Source organism: Miniopterus schreibersii (assembly GCF_964146895.1).
Source record: "Miniopterus schreibersii genome assembly, chromosome: 5".
NCBI classification, from domain to species: Eukaryota; Metazoa; Chordata; class Mammalia; order Chiroptera; family Miniopteridae; genus Miniopterus; species Miniopterus schreibersii.
In genome coordinates, this window is record NC_138106.1 from 55,149,379 (window position 1) to 55,176,759 (window position 27,381).

Here is a 27,381-nt window from a genome sequence, read left to right on the forward strand (position 1 = left end):
GACACGTCGCTGCCCGACACGGGCTGAAGGTGCCACTGTCAATCCTGGTACTAAATGTCAGGAAATCTTCATTTCTTTCCTATTCTTCTTTTAGATAGAAGTAAACATTAAGGGAGTCTCTAGTATTTTTTCCCCACTGTCCCAATGGAACTTCTTGTATTTCCCCTTCAGGAGCTTGCACCCCACTTGGGAGACTGTTCTAGAAAGGAGGGAAGGTGGGACTATGAGGTCGGGTCAAGCCGTGGAAGACTCGGAAAAGGAGCTTGAAACGAACACTGTAGACAGATGGGAACTACTGACGGTTTCTGAGAGGGGAGTATATAATCAAGGCGACATCGGAGGAAGATTAGCAAAACCTGGGCTTCTCATTTTCACTGAACCCAGTACTGCTGACAGGCTGCTGACAAACATGGACAGAGCCTATTTCCACTCAGGCAGGTGGGGCCCCTCGCCCTCCAGGCAAGGGGAGAGGAGGGGCCTGGACACAGCATCTTGCATCTGGAGAGGATCCCCCCCAGAGAGAGGTCCCCTCTGCCTCTGAGTAAAGGAAAGTCTGCGCTCAGACAAATCTAATCTTCCCCACCACCACCACTTGGGGAAGAAGTTACTGGGGAGTCCCACTTCTTTGTCACACATACCCCTTCCTGAAAGTAGCTTCATTTCTTAAAGAGATTTTTAAAAAAATCTACTGGGGGGGGGGGGGAGAGACACAAATCTTTATTGCTAAACTGGAAAAAAAAAAAAAGGGAAAAACCACTTCCTTTCTTCTACACCCCTTCTCAATCCCCCACCCCTATTCCATATAAATTCAATTTGACAACCCTGCTAATTGGATAAACGCAGCTCCTACTCTCCTAGAAGGCCATTCCCTTTTCTTTTTTGTTTTTGTTTTTGGAGGGCTCAAAACAGAGTGATTGTGCTGTTCTTTAACACGAATTCCATCTGCTTTATTTCTCTCTCCATTCACCACTCCTCTTGAATATTTATGAAGCCTTCCTCACTGCCTGTCCCCTTTCCACCCACCTCCACCACCTTCCCAGCTCAGCTTCCCTCTCCCCACCCAGCCTCTAGCCTCCTCTCCCCTTCTCTTAGAGACGGACAAAAACCTTCCAAATGGCCCCCCCTCCTTGCTTTAGATAAACACAGGCAGTGTCAAGTGTGAGGAGTAGGGGGAGGTGGGAAGGGGGTTCAACTGCCAGTCAAGCCTCTGGCCTTCAATGAGGCCCAGGGGCCTGCCCTAATCTGCTGCATGCTTGCCATATGGGGGCTGTGTTGCCCCGGGAAACACTAACAGGCAGAACGGAGCTTAATAGAGTCCATATTCATTGTAATGCAGTGAGATAGCTCAGGCACCACTGCCCTTCGGTCCGGTTTCATTCTTCTGTTTCCCTCTTTCTTTCTGTTTTCCTCCCCTTTTCTTTCTTTCTTCCTTTCAAAAGGACCAGGTCTGCAGAGAGCAGTAATCTGGAGAGGCCTGGGCTGGCAGAAAAGCTGCATTTGGGGGGTTAGGAGTGAGGACGGTGATGGCGTGTTGGTCTGGGGGTTGAGGCTGCTGGAGACAGGCAAGAAGGGGGAGCTCCCAGGAGAGCAGAGTGGGGAACACACTGGCTCGGGATGGAGCGCATGGCACTATGTGTGTGCAGGTGTGCATGGGCTCTACTGTGCACATGTGTAAGAGTATGGCAGGTGGGTATGGCACATCAGGGCCCTGGAGCACAGAAACCTTCATGTTTATTCAGCCACCTATGCCCAGGTGTCCCAATATCACCCATCTCTAATCCCAGTCAGTGTAAGGTCACAAAAGCCAGGGACACCTACCTCCCCAGGTGTCAGGCCCATGGCCAATTCCCAGCTCTTTACAGTTGCCCTGAAGTCACAGGTGTTGAAATGGGATGAAACCACTTTAGAAATAAATGCCTGGAGGGGCAGAAGACTGCACCAGCCCGCCAGGTTGGGCCCTTTCCTCCCCTGGCTGACCTGGAGCTGAAAAGATGGGACAGCTGTGGTCTGTCTCGGCTAAACTAAGGGCATAGGGGCCTCTTTGCATTGAGAGTGGGCTGCCTAGTGGACGAAGCCTCCTCATGAGTACATCTACCTGAAGTGAGACTTGGGGTTCCCTGAGGTCAGAGGTGACCTTTTCCCAGGGCTCAAAAGGGGAAGAGAGCAGAATATGTGGGAAGGGAATGAAGCACATTTCTCCCAACTCCTCAGAAAAAGTAAAACTGGTAACCGAGATACTAAAGAATTCCTCAAAGAATAAAGAATCAGTTTCCTAAGTTGTGAAACAAAGCTATTCGTTCTGTGGCTAAAAATCACAAATTTAAGAACAAGATAGAAAAGCAAAGCTACAAAAACTTTCATATATTCTACCACAGCTGAAATTTTAACCCCATGGTGTCTAGTACATAGGAAGAGCTCAAGTAATGGTTTTGGAATGAACAAATCATATACATGTTCCTATAGTTTTACTACCGCTGACCAGGAGCTTAAAACTCTACCCAACTGACAACTACCATTAGGGATCAAATGGGTGGAAGTGACGTTAGCAAAAAGAGAGTACCCCTGCCTTAGCGACGCCAGTGTCTGTTACAGAGGCCTTCTGTTATCCACCTGTCCTGTGGTCAGATAGAACTGCTCAAACCAAGGCAGATACTGGTGCTTGCTGTAACTTGTATTTTGCCTTCCAAACATGATATATTCCACTTTCCTCGCTTTTACCTCACTGGGATGCATCATAAATCTGTGATTTCCTAAGCCCAACCCAGGGGGAACCAACTGTAGGAGAGCATATGAAAGTTATCTTGAGTTTAAGGCCCTATACTCAACCAGTCCTACAGGAGGTAGTACAGTGGATTCTCAGGAGCCAGGCACAATTTGATTCCTGGCTCTGAAACCTAAATACCATTTGGTAATCTGAAAGGCCACCCAGAAACCTGCCTCAGCACCATCTCCATTTACATCCCTCAGGGACCCGTAAAAGCAGCAATGCCTCCTCCCTGAGAACTCCAAGCCAGAGTAGAGGACTACATACAAGTGAGCAGGGTCTCACAGGGCTGGCAGCACCTACCCTCCCTGCAGAAGACGCCTCCCCCTCCAACTTCTTTTTTTCTTTGTAGACTGTTCCCACTGTTTTGACCCCAGCATGTTGCATGTGTTAGAGAGGAGTGCCCCACACAGGAGCCGGTGGGAACACCTGGTGCTCCACTGCCTGGAGCAGAGCAGCCAGGCTCTTCCCGGCCTTCCCCGCGGCGAGCACTCTGGTCAGTTATCTCACCTCCGATGTGCGTGATGTGGTGAGAGTCAGGAGGGCCAACACTTGAAGCAGGGACAGATAATCTGGTCTAGACCAACTGCCTACCTTTCATTTCACTGCTCAGAGAATACCCACTAATGACCTGCCTATAAAAACATATACTATAACCAATTTACTCTCATCTTCCCTAAAACCAAGTTGACACTCACCTCCCACTCAGCTGCCCACACTGGGATTCAACCCTGTCTCCTGGTTTCCCCGACTCCCCACCTTAGGATCGGATCAGTCATGTGGCTGCTGACTCTGGTGTCAGCAGCCAGAGAAACGCAATGCAATAGAAATACAATGCAAATTACATATATAATTTAAAATTTTCTAGTAGCCACATTTAAAGCACAAGAGAAAATAATGTTAATATCTTTTAACACAATACATCTAAAATATTATCATTTCAACAATGTAATCAATATAAAAATTGTTAATGAGGTGTCCTATATTTTGTTTTATACTAAGTCTTCTAAATGTATTGTTTATTTTATATTTACTACACATCCCAGTTCAGAGCAGCCACATTTCAGGTGCTCGCAGCTGTGGTACTGGACAGCGCAGGTCTAGTGCCTTCAAACTGGTTCCCTGACTCTCTCCTCTCCCCATCTACTCAGCCTCCACATTGCTACCTACCTTCTTTCTAGAATATCAAACTCAACCAAACACTAAAGATTATAAATGGGCAGCTACCATTCATTGAGCAAGAGCCTTCCACAGGGCATAATCCACAACTCATCTAATTTGAGGTAATTCTCACAATGGCCCTGTAAGGTAGGCGTGTGTGATCAACCCATTTTATAAATGAGAAAATTAATGCTCAGAGTGACGTTTTGTTCAAGATCACTCAGACGGTAAATCAGAGTCAGGATTTGAACCAGGTCCACTTGACTTTAAACTCCCAGTCTTTTCACTCTACCACACTTCTTTAAGTAAATTATGGCATAATAATTGAACCATTAGGCAGCCATTAAAAATGATAATTATAAAGATCAAGCAGCAACATGAAAAATGTTTAAACGATATTAAGGAAAAAACATAGATCTCATTTTGTAAAAAGCAGGTAAGCAGTTGAGTGAGACCCAGTAAGGAATATGAAATGAACAAAAGCAATGGATTTGAATATGTGAAAGAATTATGAGTGATTTTTCCTCCTTTTGAGGTCGGTTAAAAACAAATAAGCAAATAAGCTAACAGACTCACCCTCAATTACTCCTCAACTGAGTATGATTAAATAAAGTTCAGGCTCCTTCGCACAACCGTCCAGGTTCTTGGTAACCGGGCTGCAGTCCAGTGTCCCTGCAGGTGCTCCTATGGATTGGGGTTTCATTCAAGGACCTTCTTTGTTTTCCTTGTTATATCTTCTCCCAAAACAAACACCCAACTAAGCTTGAGACCTGGAGCTTCCTGCCAGCCACTGGACTGCGGTCAATCTAATCTAGGACTATACTATGATTAGGTGTCATCTAGCCAGCATGGACCCGAGCTTGAGACCAGGGTAGGAGGAGGCAGGTGGACAGGGGCGGGAGGAGGGGAAATAAGAAAGCTGCTCAGTGAGAAAGAGATGGGTTCAGGCCTGAAGAGAGTGCAGGGGGGAGGGTAGGAGGGATGAGAGCAAAGATGTTGAAAAGGCAACTAAATATGCGGAGCTGCCCCTGTGTGCCATGCCCAGCACAGGGACTTCATACACATGGTCACTTTTCATCTTCACAGCCCAGGGAGTGTTACTATCCCCACTTTACAGATGGAGAAAGAGCTATCAAAATCCTTCTTGATGCTTTATCGCATAAGGATTTGGGGATACATTTCAAGTTTTTGGTATACACAGATCTCTACTAAGTGACAATGTTGGAACTCAGCAGGATTGGGTACTAAAAACCACAAGCCTTGGGTTTGGACGTGAGCTCTTCCACTTCCACGTGTGGTAGAAGGTGGCTGTGGGTAAGTTACTGAATCTGAGTCTCAGTTTACTCTCTGTAAAACGAGAATGATAACACCTGTTTTGCAGAGTTGCTTAAAAGAGTTAATGTGATTACGTGTGAAAACAGCCTGGCACATAGCGATGATGCAGTAATTTGGGGAAACAGGTGTCATGGAACTTGACTAAGAGCCGTTCACCTGAGGTCTAATTTCATATAGGGGCATTGCCACCTGGTGGGATTTTAATTAAAGTCCCTTAAGACAAAGACATGTTGCATTTTAACAACTCCAGATACATGTGATACCATCCCTCTGCTCACTGTTCCTTATAAACTGTACAAAATTAAGCAATGGCCTGGTTTTGTTGCCCTACACACATGCATCAAAAGTTCAAGAAATATTCTTTTAGAAAAAAAGCAGTTAAAAACTACAGTCTATATAGTGTTTTACAGACCCTCACAATGGCCCTGTGGGACAGGTCTCTGGAGAGCGCTGCTGTGTTCCCAAGTTTGTGGCAAGACTCAGTTCCTATCCTCTCAAATTCCACCTAACACTAGTAAACATTTATATCACTTAAGCTAATAACCTCTCCCCACCACCAACCCCCACCCCATTTATGCCTTCTCCACACTCTCTTGATGATAACAATCATAATTTCTCCATTGTGTCTCTACTTGTTCGGAGAGAAAAGGGAAAGGTCTCCATCAAACAGTAGGTCATTTGGGAAGAGAAGTTATGGAGAAGTGTTCATAGAAAGGAAAACATACTCCTAATCCCTCTCTGAGCCCTACTCCCAGCCCCGGAAAGGAGCTCACCTCAACTTCATCAGTGAGTGCCCAAAGCCGCCTCAAATCCACCTGCTCTCTTCCACCTACCTATTTCTAATTACAGCCTATGGCCAGGGCTGCATCCATGCAAGTAAACAATGAAGTAAAATGGTAACATAGTGACTGCAGAGGAAAGGAGCACCCACTGCCAAGCGCTCTGGTGCTCCCAGTTAACAGAAGATCCAATGTAGCCCGGCTGGTGTGGCTCAGTGGTTGAGCACCAACCCAGGAACCAAGAGGTCACAGTTCAATTCCTAGTCAGGACACATTCCCAGGTTTTGGGCTCGATCTCTAGTAGGGGGCATGCAAGAGGCAGCCAATCTATGATGTTTCTCAACTATTGTTCTATCTCTCTATCCCTTCCCCTTCCTCTCTCTCTGAAAATACCAATTAAGCATTTTTTTAAAAATCCAATGTAAAAGGAATTAATTAGAGCCAAGTAAACAGCACAAATAAGGTACAGAAACAAACCTGACCCAGGATCTGCACACACTTAAGGCAGATCGCAACAGCTTATGGGCCTATCTCTTAGGACAAAGGAAAATGGATTCCATTTGACAAGTGATCCATTTGTAAACACAAACCTGACTATCATAAGTAGGCTCAGGGGAAGAAGGATGGACAATGACCACCTGACAGAGTCCACTGAAAGCAGGAGCAGATGTATTGTCCCAGGTAGCAAGGATCTCGGTATGTAACATACACAACCAAAGGAGAAGCATTTTCCCCAGACCATCCATGCACTGTACAGAGGGTGGCTGGGATGCAGAGAAAAATTAGGCAGTTTCCCATCCTTGAAGAACTTGGAACCTAGTCAACATTGTACCTAAATTAAAATGCATCATGGCCTCGAGAAAAGATCAAAGTCAAAGATAAACTGCAGATTTTACCAAGTACAGGCAAGGAACCAGACCATGGGCAAAGGCATTAGAGGAAAGACAGAAGAAATGAGTCACACACTTGAGCACACTCACAGGGGCACACTCACACAGCTCGGCACGGGTCAGTTCTCCAACATAGCCTTTCATAGTCCTAAAAGGATTCCCCTTTGTATCACTCATGTTCCTTCCTAGCAGAATCCTGGAAGATTCATCAAAGTACATCAGTTAAAGCAGGAAAAAGGCAGGAGCTAACAGGAGCCTATGAGGACCTCTTAGGCCTCAGTTTTGTCACTGTCACTTCTCACTATATAGTAACTATTCTCTCCTGGACACACAGTAGATTCTCAATGAATGTTTGCTAAGCTGTGAAGACCAACCTCCAAAATCATTTCGCAGTCTAACTCTATTTGGTCCTTGAAGTTTGGATCTGATGGACGCCAAGGTGCTCCCACTGAAAGCAGAACTTGAGTGGAAGGTAATGTGTCTGCCAGCTCCATTCTGATCTCCCCCTGGGACCTGGCTTGGGTTCTCATTCAGGGGAGAAGGCAGGCAGGACACGGGTCTTCCCTACTGGAGTATCCAAGCACGAGGTGGGTGGGGAAGGGGGATGTGAAGAGAAGCAGGCACCGGGAAGAGAAGCTCTGCTCAACGAGCAGGTCCCAGCACCTGCTGTCTGTGAGACGGGGGTTAGGGCCCAGCTCTTGTCCACCTAGAGTCATACACTTCCCCCAGGGAAGCACTGTCACACTATTTCCAGTTGGCCTAACTGCTAGGCCAAGGGTTTTAGGGATCAGGAATGGCAATGATCGTATTCACAAGTATTCATAAGTATTCACAAGGGCATCGTCACCTAACACAGTTCTAGGTAATTCAGCAAACACCTGTTGAGTGAACAAATAACGACCTGAGACACAAAGGTGAAAGGTCATGGCAGAGAAGAGAGAGAACTGTAGTCAGATAGTCAAGGAGGGAGCTTTTTCTTAGTATAAGCTGGGCATTTAGGATGCTTTAGGGGTTAAAAGACTTACTTTGACTTACTCTATCAGGTAACATAATTGACCACCAATTCCAACTAAACTGTCACCTGCCGTCATTTTCTATGCCCCTTACTCATGATGATTAAGCTACCAATGGCACCAGGTCCATAACCACACTCTCTGTATGACTCAAAACCAGTCTCAGGTTCTGTGACCCAGAATGAATGGAGATCAGCTGCTGCTTCTTGGCCTGTCTGGCTCTGGGCTGATTCAATCAAATGTGGGCAAAACTGCCTCCAACTCCAACACCTCCCCCAACACACACACCCCAACCCCTAACAGGCTCACACATGCTGACAGGAAATCTGAAGCACTGAAATGAAAAGCTAAGCCTTGGGGTAAAATGACTGAACTCCTGAAGATGACAGACCAGAAGCCACCACTCTTTAGCTGGTATCTGACTGCACTGTGACTGGGACAGTGTCTCTCCTAGACTTTCCTGCTTAAAGCAAGAAACCCTCACCCTGAACTTGAAGAGATCCCTCTGATGCAGGACAACAAAATCTCACACAGGGATGTTGAAAGAAAAACAGGTTACATGAGTAAATCATCTACAGTAATGACTGGTACAAAGTAGCTGCTCAATAAATGACAGCACTGCATTACATTTAAATATCTCCCTTTAGGGTTACTTTTAGGAGCACACTGTATTTTCATTAGTCTGATCCTTGTTGTAGATTTATCCTTAATGTTTCAACAAAAGAGGTTAGAGAACAGGTAATACCTCAGGGGCCAGACACACCTACCTAAGCTTTCCAGGCTTCCTGCTCTGGGCCTTTGCCCTCACTACCCCTGAGACACAGACACAAGCACATGCAGCACACACACACACAAAAACGTGTGCTCACAGCAATCAGCTCCAGCTGGTAAGTGTGCTGTAAAATCATGACAGTTTAGTTTCTTTCCCATCTGACCTCATACAAACACACTTTCTTCACCACCTCCCTGACCCTGAAATATACACATTCCACCCACCCCCAATCTTTCTCAATTACAAAGCTCTTTTAAACCAACTAAAACTTAAAATAAATACCAATTTGGAAACCCGAAGCATGCTCCAGTCCGTCTGTCAGTCCCTGCCTTCCGCTGGAAGCCCCCAACTCCTGTTTGCTCTCCCCGACTTGCGAAGCGCAGTGGCCTTAGTGCATGGCTGGCGCACGCAGAGAAAACAAACACGTGGACGCTTGCCAGCACCTCTATTTATAGCAGGAGCAAAGTGTGGGGAATGGGAAAGGCACGAGGAGGAAGGGTCGGGAGCAGAGGGGTGGGGATAATTCTAGCCTGCTGCTCCCGGGCTCCACCAGCTGCAGAGGATCTCCTGCTGAGGTTCTGTCTTTCCCAGGTGCAATCCATCCTGTATATGACTAATACCAGCACTGTGCTGGAGGAAAGCAAGAGAGCCTGCTATCTTGTTCATTACTGTAGCCTCGGCATCTGTCACATCACAGTGCTTGGCCCATAGTAGGAATGCAGTAAGTATTTGTTGATTAAGTGAATAGATGAGATTTTTTCCCCCTGCCTACCTCACAAGGTTACAGATAGAGAAGGTGGAGGAGGTGGAAAGGAGGTGAGTGAGGAATGCCTAAAAGAGTGCTTCTAAAAGTCTAAGGGATGTTAAAATACGCTAGCAAAAACAACTTAAGGAAATGCAATGTTAAGAAAAGTTAATTAGGTTTTTTCACTGCAGGCCTTTTCAGAGCCTTTAATATGCTATTATGCATCGTGAATCACCAAGAGGCAGAGAGTATTCACTGAAGCCTGAACTCACTTAACCACAGGCCTGGACTTACTTGACCACAGGCCTGGACTTATTTGACCACACTGCTCTTTTTTCTCAGAGTACCATTAGTGAGGGGAATTTTGTCAAATACACTTTGGGAAATGTTGGCCTAAGAGGTTCCTGGAGAATATCCCAAAAGCAATTTGTAAAGCACCATGATCCCATTTTTGTAAATAAAAAATTACATAAAAATATGTGGTATATAGTTATTTGGATTGTCACAGGAAAATATCAAGAGAAGCTTAAATGTTAACGTCAGCTACTTCTGAAAATTAGGGGACTTGCACTTTTTATATTAAACACTTCAGAAATATTCAGAGTGGGTATGTTATCACTTTTGTAATTAAAAAAGCAAATTTGAAAAAAAGCTATCCCCAAATATTAGTTTAACTTCCCATAGGTATGAAGGCCTTATTTCCCAACAACCCCCGGGCCAAAGTATGTCACACTCTGCCCCTTATCCCATCTAAACATATTTCCATGTCTGTCTCCAACAGTCAACTCCTTTGGCTTGTAAAGAACACCTCCTCCAATTCCAGGGTTTTGTTACTTATACACAATATGGACAAGTGTTTTGGAAAAAATGAGAACACATTTAATATTCTGTTAATAATCTTTACAAATCAAATTACTTTGTTTAGTAAGTTGTATAAAATATCTACCAAGTACTTAGTTTGCTGAAATTATTCTGTTGGGCATATTAACATTTAAAGACTGCCTTTTTTCCTGCTAAATTACTAATTTCCTAATTTAACTATTTGTAAATGCAATTAAGTCAATGAGATTTAGTGAATGTCACATACCAGGTTTCGTCACAATATGAAACTAAGGCAAATATTGAGAATTGGAAGAAATAATCAATTTGTAGGACCATCGGTTGAGTTACTGTGTGAGACAATGTACATGTATTGTCTTGTCTAACCTCTAAACAACTCTATGAAGTCGGTAGTATTATCATCCCCATTTCACAGATGCAGAAATTGAGGCTTACAGAGATTAAGCATCTTGCTCAAATAAAGGATTCAAAGCCCGGGCTACCTGCTTCCCCTGTCTGCTGGTCTTGGTGTCCCTGGTAGATTCAAGCAGATACACAACGAACTGTTTTCTAACAAAGGAACTGAAAAAGTTTGGAAAAAAACAGTCAGTCTGAGCTACCATGTTTCAGGAGGGTTGACAAGTCCCACAATGCACTCTGTGTCCAACTCCTAAAGATGTGCTGTTCCTCACCCCACCCAGAGCCAGTCCTGAGGTCCAAGTGCCAAAATCCCATCCAAAAGTTGGCAGCAGCACTTTGAGTAGGGATCCAAGTTATATGCACCAGCATGTATAAAAGACAATAAAATTCTTCCATTTCTGAATCTGGTCTCTCTCATCTTCCTTCTGTTCTCAACTCTGGCTGCATAGAAGAATCATCTGGGGACACAAAAACACACCAATGCCTGGGCAGTGTCACAGACAAATTAAGTTAGAACCTCTGTAGGTGGGGCCCAGGTATCAGTATTTTTAAAACTCTTTCCTGGAAACTGTAATGTGTAGCCAGGGTTGGGAAGCACCGGGTGCCTCTGCCGTGGATCTGCGGTCATTTTGATTAGTAACGTCTGTGAGAAAAGCCCTGATTGCATTGGATACCATGATTGGAACCCAGTTTTCCATAAAAATGTTCCCAACTATATTATTTTAAAGAAATTCTTATCATTTTTAAAGTTTTGTGTGTTTTTTTCATTTCACACATTTATTTTAAGGAATAAAACATTTTCTCAAAGCTTCTCTGAGATTTCCCCAGATATTTCTGAACTTTTAGATTCCTTGTTTCCTCCTCTTTACATAAAAATAAAAACCCAGGAGGAGGCCACCTCTGCAAACAGCACCCACTTTGGAGGCCAAGACAAGCCTCACAGCAGCAAAGGAAACTCAAACAGGTCCCTGGACCTGTTACCCCTGCTGACCAGAGCCACCAACTTCTGGGAGGTCAGCAGAAGCCTAGTTTTCCCAGCATATGCACATTTTAAGGCTCACACATCAAAACATGCAATGCCATCAGTGATTTCCTTAACAAAGCCAGACAGTCTGCAGGGGCGCAGGGACCACCAGGAAGTGAAGCAGGTGTTGGCCATCCGGGGGTCCCACATCCGGATCACATCGAGGGCTTTGCCATCACTGGGACCAGGACAACTTTTTGACATCCCAAAGGGTTCACAGCTCAGCTTCTAGTTTTCCTAAGGAGTTGATACTCAGTTGGGTCCCTACTGGGGAGGAGATGGCTCCCTACCCCCACCTTGGAGATTTGGGTCACACCAGCCCCTCCCCTCTCTGCGGCCCTCCCACTCCAGGAATGAAGCTGCCGCTGCCCAACATAGACCCAGACTGGTTTCATCTCCTTCCAAATCCATTTTGTGTCTTAACTTCTGCCAAGAATAAAAATTAAAACACTCACACACACATCATGCGTATATGGGAGGGGAGGACAGGGCTGGAAGTCTAAACTGAAAAAGACCAGGCAGGGAGTGGGAGGGGCAGGTCCCAGGAAAGTCAGGGCCTGAAGACTTCCTTGGGGGTCTGTCGTGTCCAGCCTGAGGCCCCTGTTGGCTATATACAGGGTCAGATCTAAGGGGAAGCGTTTGGCAGCACCTCCTCTCATGTTCCTGGGACACCCCATTTAACCCCCCACCTCTGCCCAGAGGGGCACGGGGCAGCCGAGCTGCCAGCACAGCAGAGGCCGGAAGTGGGCTCCATTCCCCATGCTTGGAGGGCATGTTCCTTGCCAACTTCAAAATGAATAAAACAGTACTTGGAATGACACGCGGGCCTTGGTGATGCAGGCGGCTCGCAGGCTGCTTGTGGCCACCCAGAAAATCGGGTCTGGAGCTAGAGCCTCCGTCCTCAGAATCCTGTCCCACCACACCCAGGGCAGGCAGATGCCTGAATCTGGGGGCCAGGCACACAGCAGTTCCCACCAGCTCTCCCCTGCTCTCCCTCACTGCTGAGGAGCCCCTGCAATGTAGAATGATCACTCCTAATGCTTCACCCACTCAGGATCCTGCAGGGTTCATATCATGGCCCCTTACTCAACTCTGAGTCCCACCATTTGCCTCCTTTTTCTCCCCAAATGGGAAACTAAGTACTCACATTACTTAAACCTGCCCAGATGGACTCATCCTGACTCATGGACTCACTTGCCTTACAAGTCAGTAAGCACCTATGGAACATGCCGTACGAGGCTCTGGGACTCCAAAGATAAGAGTTTAGGCTTTCTCTGCAGGCTCAGCATCTGGTAGGGCATAGCACAGAGACGTCTCAGAGCCCTGGGGCCCGGGATCAAACCTGAGTGCCCTGGGCTACATTCTGTCCTTTCCGTGCCGCTGTTAGGAGGGGCAGGAAGAGTGGAGCACACACTTCTTTTGGAAAGGGCAGCCTTGTGGCCTTCTCGTCCCACCTGGCACGTGGGCCATAGTAATGAAACCACAGTCGTATTGTAAAACCCCTTTGTTTGCCTTAATAATTGTTGAATCTGGGTGACGGGTTCACTGGGTGTGTGATACTCTTCTTTCTGCTTGTGTGTGTTTGAGTTTTTAAATAAGCAAATAATAATGAATTTTTTCGCAATAGCATAACTAGAACCTTCCTAATCCGGCACCAACTTTCAGGAACACCCCCCCCCCCCCCCCACTATCACCCACCTACTCAATGTCCCCTTAGTTAAGCCAAACAGCACTGTCAGGCAGGTTTCAGTGGGTGCCCTGGTTCTGGTGGGGGGGGGGGGAGGTGTACACCTCTTTGATCTTCAAATGCTCCCCAGTGTTGGGACAAAGAGGCAGCCCCACCTCTGAAAGGAGACTGTTGACCGCAGCCAGAGGAGAGCCTGAGGGCCCTGTTTCCCTAGCTCTCTGTCTCAGTGAATGGGAGCAGCTGGCTGTCCCCCATGCCCTCTTGCTTCCTTCATGGGGCCTCCCTGTCCAGGATGGGCCTTTTCTGTCCAGGATGGGCCTTCTCTGTCCAGGATGGGCCCTCACCAGGACCCTGAGCATATCTCACCAACAACATGTCCCAACTCTGGCTGGCTTTTCCCTGACTGCAGAACCAACCAAGTGCATGGGCATCAAGGTCCAGGTGAAAGACCATCCCTTTCCTCTGGGCCCATTTCTCTACCGACAAAATTCTCAAACATACCATAATGGACAAAACTCTTTAAGCAGCCAGATCTTCCAAGAATATGTGCTTTTGAGAAAGAATTATAAGTTAACAGCTTATCCAAGCCAAAGTAATAATAATCATAATGATAATAAAGATGACCAGCACTTACTCTGAACCAGCACTCTGCTAATGAGAGAATGTAGGTAATGCAATTCAATGTGGAATGACCCTCTTGCTTGGATTTGGGAAACATTCAGAATCTAGGTTCTAAGTGTCTTGAGGGCAGCAGGCACAGTGCTCAGTAATCTGCTGAGTGAGCAACTGAGAGGCCACTCTTTAGTAGTTACGGACAGTCTTTGGGCCTATGTTGAAGATGCCTGGAGAGGAAAGCACAGTGCTGCTCTCAGCAGGCTTACTGCTGGGTATTTGGAGAACCAGAAACAGCTCAGTGTGAAACCTCAGGTGACTGAAGAGAGGCAGGGTGCAGGGGATGGTGAGTTTCAGTGGGTAGCATTCTTCACCCAAGGGCGACAGGTGGGCCTCCCCAGCCCAGGGAGGGTAACACCTCATCTTAGCTGAAATGAGAAGAAACAAGGTCTCACTGCTTCCCCATCCAGACCACTGGTGTCAGCACTGGCATCTGGTGCTTTTCCCTGTGTGAGGAAGATCAGTTCTGCCTGCCCAGGACTCCATCTCACTGGGCATGCTGCTTCTCATTTCTTGGCGTTGGAAGCCTCCCTGCTCCACTGCCGCGGAGCCTGCTTGTACTAGAGAATAGAGTAGGCTGGCAGTGGGTAAAACCCGAACCTAATCCTGGTTTCTACAGATTGTTCTGGAGAGAAAGCAGGAGAAAGACCCAGACTGCACCAGATCCTTCAGCCAACACTCATGGATGCTCCCTCAAAGAGCAAGGCCGCCACTGTGCCTTCCTGTGAGTCCTATCAGCATGGCCCCCACTATACAGATGCCATCCCTGTGCTACAGGCAATTTTTTAAATGCATCACATTTCTAAATTTATATTTTTATAAATATAAAGGCTATTTATGAAAGCCTTTCTGAGACATCCTATCCCCACCCCCCAGATCCCCCGACCCCACCACAAATTAGGAGAAATCATTTGTCAGATCACGTATTTACCTTTTGGTTCAAAAAATGTGGCGCCGCCCCCAGACACACACTGCCTGGCATGTGTGGAAGCCAGTCAGGATTCCTTGTCAAGACTCCACTGTACCTCCTGGGGACACACTGCGAGAAGGTGCTTTAGGAGTAAAGGCTGGTTTTGGTGAGGAACCCAGGGCTCACACTCACACGGTTGAGCTGTTCCCTATCCTTTGCTTCCCCAAACTGAGGTGAGGGCTACAGCTTCTGAAAGCGCTGATGGTCAATAATCACCACTTCCCAGACTCTGGAGTCAGACCAGGAAGCCAAGAAGCTGGAAGGCTCTAACCCTGATTCCAAAATTAACAACAAAAGCAAGAACTGCTGGCCTGTAGAGTGTCCTCCCCTGGAGAGTTTAAAGCTCTTTAAACTCTCCATTGCATTAGTGCTCACAGTCTCAGTGACAAACCTGGGGTAGGTACTACTAGTCTCCACTTACATGGGGACAACTAGGTAGAGCCACTGAGTGGTAGCCCAAAGCTCTCAGTGTCGGTGGTCAGGCCACAGATGGGAGGTCAGGCCAAGGAGGAGGAGGTGGTGTGGATTTGGGTCATCAGCATGGAATGTCTACTTCCCGAGGGGGCTGATGAGTCTTCTTCCTCCCTCGTGCTGAACTCTGACACACCTGGCTGGTGTCCTTCTGCGTGAGAAGGTACCAGCTGGCCTCAGCTCTGTGTTTATTTCAAACAGGAAGCAATGGGACTGGGGTCTAAACTTCAGGCCCTGCTCCCCAGGGTTGGAACTCTCTACCTAGTACACCCCTCTGCTCAGCCCCTGGGAATTCCCAGCCTGGCTCAATCAGATGAACCACATGACCCCATTCACATGCACTTTCCTTTCTCCTAACTGGGGTCTGGCGTTGGAGTGGGGTTGGAGGAGCCTCTTCTGCTCCGGTTATAAAATCCATCATCATCACCTCTCCTCCAAAGAGCCCCCCCTGTCTAGAATGACTGCAGAGTGCACTACGTACTAAAGTTCCTGCCACCAAGCTCTCAAGGAATTCTGCTTTGTGAGGCTGGCTGGAGAAAGAAGCGGGTCTTGGCAGGGGAAATGTCCTCAATCTCTTTGCACCTGATGGGTCTTTCTCCTGAATGACCACAAAACAGGCCCCAGGACTCAGCCACTCCCAGGGCTCAGCACAGACACTGCTGGGACCTGGGCTGGGTGGAGAGCAATGACCTGAGAGGCTGGGATGTGGTGTTAGAAGGGCTGCTGCCCGAGGAAGCTCACTTCCCCACTGCTAGTCCACGACTCCAATGCAAATAAAACAAACTACCGAGGAGGAAGGCAAACAGCCTGTGTGCTCCTCCTGTCTATTTGGGAATGGAACAGGAAGGTCTGCACAGCTGACACTTCCAGATGTGGAACCAAAACACAGGCAGCTCCTGACAGTCTACCAGCCTGGGCTAAACTCCAGTAGCACCAGGACTGGGCCTGTTCAGTGGACAAAGAAAAAGCAACGGCATTGCAGACTCTGCTCAGGTGGGTCTCAGAATATGTTTCTTTATGCATTTGTCAAAGCCCATAGAATGTACAACGCAAAAAGCCAGTTTTAATGTAAACTATAGGCTTTAGTTAATAACAATGTGTCAATGTTGGCTCATCAGTCGTAACAAACTTACTACACCAACATGTTAGTAATATGGGAAACTGGTGAGGAGTGAGGGGTGTGAAGCAACTCTGTAATTTTCACTTAATATTTCCTATAAATCTAAAATTGCTTTTTTAAAAAGGCTATTAAAAAACAACAACCCTGGTAGAGGCAGCCTGGGCCACTCCCCGGCTCCCCGAGGTGCTGTAGATGTTGGATCTGAGGATCGTGGTAGTACAATTTCTCAAATATGTTTGTTGTCAGCACGAGACCTCTTGGGATCTTTATCCCTATTTTTATTTTCCCTCAGCTTCTAAATCTAGAACCAAGTCAGAAATGACTGAGATGCAATTTGAAGTCAGATATCCCCTCAGGGTGGATATAAACACTCTGCTCCTTGTAACTCCATGCCTCCAACAGCAGGGACCATCTGTGTGGCCAAGTGCCTAGCACGGTGCACCACCCCACCAGGTCCTCATGTATGTGGGTACTGGACTATTCTTAAATTCATCTCACATTCCTCCTGTCCCTGGCTTGTGGATCCAAACCAGATTCAACAGAGCGCCAATTCAACCCAGGTATTGTGCTAACAGGAAGGGGCAGTACCTCAGATAGTCCAGGTGCACTTAGGAAGCCCCAGGTGAACAGCTGGACTACATGCTTTTGGTGGAGTAAGAGGATGGCTGGGCTTCTCTGCATTTCCTAGCACAGTGCTGGGACATTCAATACAATCTTCTTGAGTGATGCGGAAGGGCCAGAGAAGTGTCCATTCTTACACTCCCCTTCCAGGTGAACAACTGGCAGCCCCATGGACGGATGTTGCTGAAGTTGGTAGCTTTGAGGAAGAGAGGAACTGGGTTACATCTGCTGAGGCCCAGCACACTGCTTCCTGGCTTTTCTAGAACAGATACTCCAATATTGCTAGGATTCTCTCTCCCACATACCCCCAAAGACACATATCCAGAATGCATTTTTCTTACATAATTCTGTATGTAATGATTTCATTTTGTTTGAAACTCATTACATCCCTTTTGAGATTCAGGAGAGCCACAAGGGGTTAGTAAAAAAATAAAAATAAAAAATAAATTGAGCACCAATTACACATACAGTACATGAGATTTTGTTCTAGGCACTGGGAAGAAAGCAAGGGACAAAACAAAGGCCCTGATCTCATGGATCTTTCCTTCTAAAGGATAAGCAGGCAATAAGCTAATGCACAAATAGATACATGTTGGGCGGATAACAATGAGGAGAATATGTTAGGTGGAAGGGAGAGAGAATGAGGGTGGGTGTGCGATTTAATAAAGGGTGGTCAGGGGCCTGAATGAAGTGAGGGAGGGACTGTGCAGATACCGGGAAAAGAGCCTTCCAGGCAGAAGGCAAAGCAAGTGCCAAGCCCCTGAAAAGGGAGGTTGCTCAGCTAGTTGGAAGAGCAGCCAGGAGGCCAGCATGGCCTTGGGAGAGGGCAGGGTGGGGGGAGAAGAGGGCAGAAGGGGAAGGGGTGCCGCTGAGGGCATTTAGGTGTTTGGAGTTTTCTCTGAATGAAACAGGGCACCATAGAGAGTCCTGGCTTCTCTTGGAAGTTGACACTGACTTCTCGATGAATAGACTATGGGACAGGGAGGTCTGGGGATCTGGAAGCAGAGAGAACACTTAGGAAGCTCCTGCTATAGTCCAGGTAGGAAATGTCAATGGAAGACTGGGTGGTGAGAAGTTGCAGGACTTTGGATACATCTTCAAGGTAAAGCCAACACGATTTGCCAATTTAAAGTGGAATATGAGTGAAAGAACAGAGAGAGTCAAAGGCGCCTCGCAGGTTTGTGGCCTAACTGGCAGAATGAATGATGGTGAACTGGGCAGAAGCAGAGGAAGAGGCTGGATGGAAAGTCCTCTGCAGTGACCAGGTCTGAGGACTGCTACTCTACGGTGCCCCCAAGGCTGGGCCTTGCCCCACAGTGGGCTCCTCTCTCCCACCTTCCCATCCTTCATCTCTGTAGACTTTGAGCCAGTGGAGGTTCCGTTGGCATGGCCTTCCACCTACTCATCCCTCTAGCTGCCCAATCTATCAACAACCCTCCTTTCATTCTGTCCCTCTTCCCTCTTCTTTCCCTCGCTAATGACAGCCACCCTCTACTGAACGCACGATGCATTTCATGCGCTTTATATGCAGTAGCTTGCCTCCTCTTTGCAACAACCTTAAGAAACAGGGGTCTCAGGTTAGTTCAGGTAACTAGCCCAGGGACATACACCGAGTGATTGGCAAGGTCAGGGTTCAGACCCATGCCTGTCTGGTTCTGAAGTCTCCCCTTGACAAGGATGCCACACAATCTCCAACCTGGAAGTGGCCCCACAAATACTGCTCCCTCCTGGAACAACCATCTTTTTCCACCCTTCACCCTTTTCCTAATAAGGCTCCCTTCAGACTCCAGTCCTCTCAGGTGGGGTCCCCCACATAGCCCCTGAACCCACTGTTCCTTCCTCTCTCAGGAAGAATGTCAACCAGGATCCTCCTGCCCTGAGATCTTTTCCTCTCCCCTCTCTCACAGGACCCCGAGACCCTTCATTGCCTCTTCCCACCAGAGAAGGAACAGCAAGTCAGCTGAGGGACCGTGGAGGGTCTCATTGCCTCCAGCCCAGGCTCCTCACCTAGAAAAGAGAAACACACCACAGAGGCGATGCAGCCCTTGTGCCCAGACTCTGACCTCTGTTCCCTGGAACATCCTATCTCCTAACTCATCCTCGGTGGGCAAAGATGCCAGAGGCCTGGGGCTTTGGTGGCACACAGGAACAAACACTTTGAATCAAAGTGTCCCCTGTGCCAATTCACTGCCGCACAAGTACTTGAGGAGGCAGCTTGTGAGGACAGGGAAATAAAAGCAGAGTTTCCATGACTTCTCTTCAGTCACCCAACTGGCTGGTCTTATAGTTATACCTTAAACCCTGGTGTCCTGTGTTCCTGCCTTAACCCAGAACAGCCTAGCTTCAGGCTAAAGAAAACCAAGGAACTGAGGGAACTACATGTCCTCCGCAGCCACATCCCCACGATTCCCAGCCAGGAGGGGAGGCCTGTTCTCTTTTCTGCAGGTAACTGCCCGTGAACAAGAGTATCTGCCTGGAAGGTCCCATCTCCTGCCAGTTACCTGTCTGTCAAAGCTGCCACTTCCTTCCTTGGGGTATTTTTCTGTGCAAGCTGCCACTTCTCCTGACCAGCAGGTTTCTGCTGGGCCACATGCCTTCCTGCCCTCACCACACCCAGGGCACAGAGGACCTGCCTGATCAGACTTGCAGACACCAGGAGCAATGGATTCAGCTGGCATCTATGGTGAACCCGAGAATCCAGACAGCCAATCCAGACGATGTCCCAGGGGTGTAAAAAAAAAAAAGTCAGGAGACATGTTCTGAGATGAGACCCAAGCTGGAGGCAGCTTTTAGCCCTGCTTGCAAAGTCCGACACTAGCCGGGCCCCAAAGCCTGGCTTCCCTGTGCTGCCACCGCGGAGCCAGTCAAACCTTCCAGCTATGGCCCTGGGTTTCAGTTCGTGTCTCTTACAGCAAATCTCATAAAGGGCCCCACCTGCCCCTTAGATTTTTGTTGCAGAAGAAATAGTTCCCCCAAACTAAGGGAGCTCTGCTTTGGGGGAGCGGTTGTCTGGGCATTTATTTTTCCTTCAAAGCCTGAGTTTTGAAGTCATCAGCCCTGCAATGAAATCTTGGCTCTGTCCCTTACCAGCTGTGTGACCAGAACAAGTCACTACAATTAAATTTGAGCCTCAGCTCCCTTATCTGCAGATAGGGTCACAATGCCCATCTTCGTGGGACTGCTGGGGGACTGCAGAGACAATGCCTTTAGTGCTAAGCACAGAGCTGGGCACAGAGTAGTGCTCATTACACAGCAGCTATCATTCTCCACATCACTGGAAGGATAGCAGAGACAGGTGGTGCAGAGATTCCTGACAGCCTGCCCTCCAGGTACACAGATGGCTCCCTGAGTGACAGGGCGATCGTTCTTCCATCCCATGATGAAGGGTCTCTGCTGCACATGTGTGCTCACCTCTTGGGAGAGATGTTCGCCACGTAAGTGCAAGGCTTCACGTGTAGATTCAGAGGAACAAAAACTGACTCCATCCTAATATGGCCTTCAGCAACCTGTTCCTTTCTTTTCACCCAAACTCAAGACCTTTGAGGTGTTGCAGTGACTGGGGATCGGTTGCCAACCTTGCTGCTCTCTTCGGGCAGGAGAGCCGAGCTCCCTCACTCCTCCTCTCTCCCATTGTCAAAGACCACCCAGTGAAACTTGCTGGCAAGCTGCCACCGTCCAGACAGGCGAAAGCCAGGCCTAGCCTCCCAGCCTCCATCCCTGCAACAGAGGGCTACAGAAACCAAAGCACCTGACTGTGGGGCTTTCACCTGGAGCTGACGCAGCCTTCACGATGGCAGACCACCAGCGGTGTCGAGGGAGGGCTGCAGGTGACTGCTTCGAAGGCTTGCACACTGGAAGAGCCATTAGAATCTAACACGCGGCTGTAACACAGCAGATTTTTATGTAACGTGTTCACTACAAAACACCCATTCATAATGACAGAGGTAAACAGCTGTGAATTTCCATCACTTTATGTGGGTTCCCTTGCAAAAGAGGGCACTGTGCTGAGTGATTGCGTTATGAAACCCCTTCACGTGGGCACAGGTACATAAAAAGGACGGCCTACAGTAACACCTCTGTGGGAGGATAGCCATTAGAGAGCAGAAAGAGAGTAGAGTGGGGGAGAAGACTTGTGAAATAATTAGGAGCAGCCTCTGCTTTCACAGAAAAGTAATAAAGCCAGAACCCCCCAATTTTCCTCTCCAATTAAGTGTTACCCATACCTAATAAACCTGCCGGGATTGTAATGTTAGGTAAGTTCAGACTAGTAAAGGCACTTGGCTGGGACTAATCTGGAAAAATATTGTCAGAGCCAGGGAAGGTGGGGGAGGGCTCTCCTCCAGAACCCAATTCCAGCCCAGCCTGGGGGGCCCTCCGAGGCGAGCCGGTTCCACACACTCTCCTCCTCTTACCTGTAACTCCTGTCCTGTGTGATATTTACCTCTCAGCAGCCAAGGAGGTTCCTGGGCAACTGCAGAGCCCAGTGACTTTTATTTGTCCCTAAAATAAATGTCCCCTCACCTGCTTCTCTGGGAATGATTTCCTACCCAAGGAAACCTACCCCAGACAGTAGAGTGAAGGGCAAATGGAATTGAAAGGTAAAAAGCCAAATTCAGGCATGTGTTTCTAGAATTCTCAGCTAAAATCTGACATGGATAAGGGAAAAAAATGACACGTGCTTCTTTTCACCCTGAAGGCTAATCAGTAACGAGCTTTAGAAACTTGTCTAGTACTCCCATTTCTGAGATTCTGTATTTGACGCAGAGATTCTACTTTTTAACTTTCCTAAAATTAAAAGAATCTAAAAATCTCTTATCTCAAGAATACTTCAGCCTACCATCTGCTGAGGGAAGGTAAGTTTTCAGGGAAAAAATAATAAACAATAGTTTGGGCAGACGTAAAACAACATTTCTGTACCACCGGTCCCATCTCTGCCTGTCTGTAAGACTTTGCCTGAGAGGCTGACTCTCCTCCGTCAGGAAGCCTTTCTTGATTGACCCAGTCCACATGCTTTAACTCTGGCATTTGGGTTGCACTGCTCTGCATTTCCCTTCCCTTCAGTAATGGCATCTGAATGGCAGGAGCTCTGGAGAGGATGAGGGCTCCAGTCTACACACACCATCAGCCTCATCACCCAGCGCTGTCCAAACTCATCTCAGAGGAGAACGAACATTCCTTTGCCATGCTTTCTGCTGCTCAGCTCTTTCTGCGTAATTTTTTATTCAATCCGACTTACCTTGGCCATATTGTATATTTTCCTGCTACTGCCCAGGAGGACTAGCTGAGACTTTCTTCAGCGTTTTCTCTGGCAACCACGTTAAGTTGACTGTGTGTTACCGGCTCTGATCTTTCTCTTATGATTTCCTCTTGCTGCCCAATAATCCTGTCCCGAACATCAAAGGCCGTCTTTGAAGATAAGGCCAAATTCACCATTAGGAAAAGAGAAATTATTTCCTAACTTTATTTCAGAGGATGGAACGACACAGAATCCCTGTGGGTTTTGTGAGATAAACACTGCCCGGGACATCGGATCACAAGGCATTCGCTGTAATACCACTGACGGAGACATAAACACAGGGCTTTCCTCACCCAAACCTAAGCAGGACTTTTCCACAGCCATCTTAGACTCCAAATCCCATAGTAAATGGTTTGCATCCAACCTGTCCAGCAGTTTGCCTCAGGGAAAGGGGGGGTTCACATGGCCACCCCAGGGAAGGAAGGCCACCACAGTCTCTGCCTAAAATGTATCTGAGCCAAACTAGAACCAGCAGGCTTAGTCGAGTTCCATGCAGGTTGGACCCTCCCAATAAAAAATGATGAGACACATTCTCTGTACAAGTGGCAACACAAAACAGGAAAAATGACTGGCCCAGCAGGCCAGAGATGCTAGGCTGCGGGCAGAAACCCTCACCTGCCCCTTCTACTCCACTGCTGCTCCCCTCAGACGGTGTGAGTGCCGACGAGACTTCATGGGTCATGGGTCCAGGAAGCTTGTGCTGGGGCTGAGGGAAAAGAGAAGTGTCTCATCTTTTGAACAACCAAATAAACAAACACTTCTGAATATTTGCTTTTCATACGGAGCATTGCTACAAACCATGGTAATTCCTTATTAATCCATTTTATAAATAAGAAAACAAAGATAAAGCAGGTTTTCTACAGTCAGAGGCTCCCTTAAGTCTCCAGTTACCTGGCTCCTTGCTGGGGATGAAGTGACAAAAGGATGAAGGACAATGATTACATTGAAAACAGCTTGTTCATCTTGCAAAACCATTACCTGTGCGTCCAGCAGCCCGTTTTCATCAATATTCGCCAAGTATCTCTCAAGAACACATTCTCAGCTGTCTTCTTACAAAGTAAGGTGGGCTTACATGGAAGGGGTTTGGGGTGGTAAGGCAGCAAGCAAGAAATGAACCCAGAGAAAGTCAAGGGTCAGCTACTAGATGGGTCAGGCTGGAGCAGAAGACTCCCTAACGGGGTGCCATTATCATGAAGTGGGACTGGGCCACATGTGAGAGGGCTAAGAGGTTTGGATTGTAAACTCAGACTGTTTTTAAGCTGTGTAGCAACTTGTTTGCAGGACTGATGGGGGGAATGGGGAGGGTAGACAGTGGGGAATCCAGCCATGTGTCAGCAACAGTTGTCAAGGGCTTGAACAAGCATGGTGGTAGCGGATGGTGGAATAGTAAAAAGAAGAGCAGGAAAGACCAGATGAGCTTGGGGAGGGAGTCTAACTCAGTGGCAGTGGAGACGCAGGGATCCATTAGCTCAGTGGTTTGAAGCAGTGTGAATGGAGTCCACAGGCAGAGCCAGGGCCCCAACCCAAGTTTCCTAATCCTCAGGGCAGTGCCACTTGAGATGAATCTTTTAAGCCTTACTTCCTGCATTCCTCCTCCCTTTCTCTACCCATTACCACCCTGAGGGCTCCACGCAGGCAAAAAGCCCTGGTTAGGAAGGCTTTTTGTAAGCATGGATTTCTAGATTAAAAACAAACACCCTCTTTTTCCTACCCCCCAGCCCCAACTATTTGATTCAGCCTCATAAATGATGAAAATATCACACGTGAAGGCTTCGTGTAGGAGCACTCTTAGGATTCAGGTCAATATATCCACCAATAGCAAAGGGGGTTGGACATATCTGTTTTCTGTGAGTCTTTGGTCAAAAACATAGACATGCTTCAGGGCTGTCTGACTACAAAAGAGCCCATACTTTTATGATAACTATGAAAAGTATGTATGCATGACAATGAAGTAAAGCAAGTTGTGTTATAGTATGGGATTGTGGTAATTTTTAAAAAGCTTCTTTATTATTAGTCGACGCTTGTTCAGTAAATAAAAATTGGGAAGGGGAGGTAGTTTGGAGAACCACCCTTGGACTAAGAAAGCTCATTCTCCTGGGACAGGATGCTCCCAGCCCTGGGTCTGATGTACTATAAATGTCTGTTGTACTGAAGTATAGGATGACAAGATGTTCCATATATTAAACAGATTTTTTTTCATCTAAAAAATCACTTTCTTTCCTCTCCCTCTCCAATTTCCGTTTTCTTCCCCTCTCTCTTATTTTCCCAGGCAGCAAGAAAGTTTGGAGTTTGAAGGAAAGAAAGCAACCGCTAGGTGAATAATATCTTTTGGGGTCAGGCTAATACTTTCTTATTCAGAGGCCAGAAAGTACTGGATAGTAATTATCTGCAGCACTTGGGTCTTCTTTGGTTTCTTCCCACTTGTTTGAAAGACACAGTGAGAAAAATCCTTATTTATGAATCATATCAATGTCTTTGCTGAAATCTGAACCAGACCCCCTAGGGGCCTGTAAAATACTGTGACCACCAGGCTCACTTCTCACCCTCCTTGCTTAAACCCTGGGGTTCCCTGGGAAAGTCAACTGAATTGTTTCATGAATAAAATCTCCTACTCCTCCTTAGGGCATGGAAACCACAGATAAGTTGTTAAAGAGAGCTGGGAGCCCAAACACTTCAAAGTAAGGAAAATCTCTGGACCCATTTGTAGGATGATGGAAAGGAACATAAATAAATCACCCTCTTATCACAAGTTGGCCAACCAATCAACAGCCAAGCAGGGTCCTCTCTGTCCCGCCCCTGCCCTCCCCTTCCCAGATATGGTCAAGGAATCAACCATCCTGGCCTCTATCAGCCTTCTCTCCCAAGTAAAGCCAACTCCAGCAGTTTGGGCAAATTCTCCTGAGAAAAAGTCTCTTGCAATGTTACTCGTCCAAGATCTCTTGTTCGAGGATAAAAGGGACAGTGTCTGCCCTCTCAATCCCCGGATTTCATAGGTATAGACAGCCTCTAGCCACCTGAAGGGTCAAACTCTGAGTAATAACTGAGAGCAGGCAGGGTCAGCAAAGTGGTACAACAAGGCAGCTCTTACTTCTTTCATTTTTACCTCTTTCCATAAACTCACCCCAAAAACTCATCTGGCAGGAAAATCATAACTCCACTCCTGTTCCCATCCTGCCTCTGTCCCACTGACCCCAAGGTGCTTCGGGATTACCATGGGAACCTTCTGGGTTTCAATTACCAGACCATTAAAAAGTGCCAATTATAAGACCTCAGAAACGTTCCTGGGTAACCTGTTACACACCTCAAAATGGCCAAGCTCTTGCCTCAGAGTCACTGTAAGTAAGGTGGAGGAAACAGGTCGCCCAGATGTACTGAGCCCCCCTCCCAGCCGGGCCCACACCTCAGTCCAATAAGACCGTGTTTTAATATTGTTCATACTGACCTTGAGAGAATGGGGGTTGATTTATTAGCTGTCACTAGTGGGATGAAAAAAACCATCACAGAGCTGGGCTGCCCGTTTAGGGCCCAGCCATGGAATAAATCAGAAATGTAGGCGCATTCAAGAATTTTGAAAATGACATTTGTTTAATGGCCAATGTTTGCCAAGTTCTGGGCAACAAAGAACTAGGTGACAAATGGGAGCTGGGTACAGGGCACCTGGAGGTGGCACAAGGGCCTGACACCAAAATCTGCTTTTCACTCAGTCCATTCAAGGCGGTAACTCTGGGTCAAAAACTTACGTGAACCCATCTGACCGAGCTGAGAAAGGGGGGAGGGGCACATCGCCCCACCACACCCAGAAAGTGCCTGTTTAGGACCGCTGGTGTGCGGCTTGGGTATTCTTAGTTCTCCTGCCACATCTCTGGAGGGACACAACCACGGTGCGAGTAACCCTGCCACTGCCATCCCTATCCCCAAGACAAAACTCAATAAAACAAATCCCCTTAAATTCCTCCCGGTCTGCCTGCTCGCCGCCCCCCCCCCCAAATTCTCCCATCACCTGGAATAGCAAGCTACCCTTGCGCACCCTGAAACAGGTTAGCAGGGCCTTCAAACACCCAGCAGAATATTCTTCCTGGGTTCCTTGCCCCTCCCCACGACTCCTTCCCACTTGTTCAGCGGCTGCCCACCTTCTCACAGTCACACAAAAACTCCAAGAGCACAGCCCCAGGAGCGCGCCGCGCTCCAGCACACGCGCGCGCGCACACACGCACGCACACACGCACGCACACTCTCTCTCCCTTTTACCGCTGCCCTCACCCCACAGACCTCTGGACACCCAGCGTCAGCCGCGTCCCCCCCACCCCTCCACTAGGGATGCTCGTCTGGGGCCGTTCGCTCCCGGTCCGTTCGGTCCTCTGGTTGGAGTGCTCAGTTTTAACGCCGACACCACAACCCTCACCCCCGTAAAGGACCGAGCCGGTGCTGAGTGGCTCTGTGGATCTGCCGACCCCGAGGTGGGCTTCTCGGACGGCCCGGCGCACGGAGCCGGCAGAGCCCCGGTGTCAACCTTTGGGGGAAGTTTGGGAGGCTGTCCCGCTTCCTGCCCCCGAGGAGCTTCCGGGAGCCACGCCGCGCCCGCGGGGAGCGAGATGCGGCGCCCAGGCGCCCCGCTGCCCGCCTCGTCCCGACTCCGCGGTCCCCGCGCCGGCGCGCCCCCCTCGGCCGCAGCCCCCGCCAGACCCGCGGGCCGCGCGCTCCGACCCGGCTCCGGCTCCGGCTCCGGCTCCGGCTCCGGCTCCGGCTCCGGCTCCGGCTCCGGCTCCGGCTCCGGCCGCCGGCGTGTCCTCCTCAGCCACCCGCTGGCGCTGCCTCAGCATCG

The 27,381-nt window shown here is 48.0% G+C and overlaps 1 protein-coding gene across 3 annotated transcripts in view; it reads right to left on the bottom strand.

Annotated features, from left to right (window-relative positions):
* GTPBP8 (GTP binding protein 8) overlaps positions 1–27,381 on the bottom strand; it is a 202,298-nt gene that overhangs the window by 6,229 nt on the left and 168,688 nt on the right. Inside the window, exon 6 of one of the 3 annotated variants that reach the window (XR_013998903.1) lies at positions 23,175–23,265. The gene's annotated coding sequence lies outside the window, so the exon portion shown is untranslated. Of the gene's footprint in view, positions 1–23,174; positions 23,266–27,381 lie in introns of those variants that run through there. The other 2 variants (XR_013998904.1, XR_013998905.1) reach the window with 2 other exon arrangements.